Genomic DNA, 2,500 nt, shown 5'->3' on the forward strand with positions numbered 1-2,500 from the left:
TCTCTCTCTCTCTCTCTCTCTCTTTCTCTCTCTCTCTCTCACACACACACACACACACACACAAACTCTTCCTATCATTCTTTCTTTTACATTTATAAACATTAGTGTATTATGGAAAGTTAAATCATCATTAAAGAAAAATCCCATCTCTGGAACATGATCCGGATCACCACCAAAATTTGATGGCATCTAAGATAGGCTAAGACACACCTCCGTTATACATAAATTGTTTGTTATCGTGCTAACCAACTAACGAACAAGCAAACTAACAAAAGGTACCAAAACAACTTCCTTGGCGGAGGTAATAATGGTAATGATCATGATTTAGAATAGCAATGATAACAGTAATAATAATAATAATGATAACCATGATAATGATAATAGGAATAGCGATAAAAAGGATACTATAGATATTGATGATAATGATAACGAAAATGAGAAAAATAAAAATGATATTGATAATGATAACAATGGTAATAATGATAAGTCAATACTCACAATAATTATGGTAATAATATAATCAGTGATGATAATTGTAATAGCAATGATAATAATGATGATAATAACAATAACAATGATATTACAATGATAATGATCATGATCATGATGATAGTAACAATAATGATAATGATGATGACAACAGTAACAATAAATGTAACATTAATGATGATTATAATGATAATAATAGTAATAATAGTAATAATGCTAATAAAAGTAATAATAATGATGATTATAATGTTTATAATAATGATAATGATGATAGTAAAATGATAAAAAATGAATCGATACAAATGGTAATGATAATGGTAAGCATAATTTTAATGACAGTGGTAACATTAATAATGATAATTGTGATAATAATGTTAGAAATCACCAAATGAACAAGAGTAATAATGATAATGAAGATGATAATTGTAATGATAGGAAATAATGATAATTTTGATAATGATAGTAATAGCAATGTCAGTAGTGGCGATGATACTGATAATAATGAAAATTATAAAAAGTAGTACTGATAGCAATGATAATGATGGAAATGATGATAATGATAAAAGTTATAATGAAAATTACTTGTTGCAATGATGATGATGAAAATGGTATCAATAATAATAATAACAATGATAATAATTCAGTAATGATAATGCAATAATAATTATTATGATGATATTGATAACAATAGTAACAACAATTAAATAAATACAATAACAATGATAATGATGGAAATTACAATGATAATGAAAGGATACTAAGAATAATGATATTAATTATATGAAGAGTAATAAAAGTAATGAAAATAAAATAGATAACAATCATGATGATGATGAAATACTTTTATCAATAATAAAAACCCTTATAATAATATCAATAATAAGAATAAGAATAAGAAAGATAATAATAATGATAACAATAGTAACGTTGATAACAATGATAACAATAGTAACGTTGATAACAATGATAACAATAGTAACGTTGATAACAATAATAATAATGATAACAATAACAATGAAAATTATATCGATAGCAGTAATGATCATCATAATGATAGCAAAAACAATAATTAGTGATAATAATGATAATGATGATAATAATAATGATAATAACTATAACAGTAAATAAGATAATGATAATCATACAGGTAATGATAGTCATAACATTATAATGTCAAAACAACAATGATACTGTTAAAAATAATAGTAACAATGTTAATTATGCTGATGATGTCCATGATGTAATAATAATAATGATGATATGATAATGTCAATGATTTCCATAATCTCTTTTAAAAGGTATCTCATACAGTTGCCATAGAAAACGATTTTGTCAATATGAAAGAAAATAGGATTTTGATGAGTGACTATGTTATTTATCATATTCAAGAAAAAAAGTATTTTTTCCAAGATGTCAGTATTAGCTGTGTCATAGCCTTGTATTATAATAGACTTATTTTTGGACTTGATCTTATAATCTTTAGCTTATTGACCTTTTTTCACCTCCAGTTTTCTTGCCCCTTTAAATATTTCTCTCTTTCTCTACCTGACAATTTAAGTATCTCTTTACCTATCTCTATATGTCTATCTCTTTTTCAGCGCACGATAAAAACAAAAACAAAAACAGATTAAGGGATTAACCAACAACTGACGAGGGCTAACATTTTTCAGTTATCTAGAGTTACCCCTATAATCCTTACAGAAAACGACTAAGTTTGATAACCTTTAAGAAAATGAGAATTTATGGGTAACTATGCTATTTATTAGAAATAACACTAATACATCATCTATATAGTCATTGTTACCAGCATACAGTAATTACCACAACCATCAGAGATTGATATCACCAACACTTAATATTATTCTAGTTTCAGTAATTATAGTAACAGCTACATTTTCTATTCTTCTAATTCAGTGGTTTTCAAATTGGGGGAATTCATATCCTCGGTGGTAATAAAGCATTTCTGAGAGGTAACGAGACTAAAGTTAATAGTTCTCTTATTAATGGTAAT

This window comes from Penaeus vannamei, chromosome 20 (genome assembly GCF_042767895.1).
Source record: "Penaeus vannamei isolate JL-2024 chromosome 20, ASM4276789v1, whole genome shotgun sequence".
Lineage (NCBI taxonomy): Eukaryota > Metazoa > Arthropoda > Malacostraca > Decapoda > Penaeidae > Penaeus > Penaeus vannamei.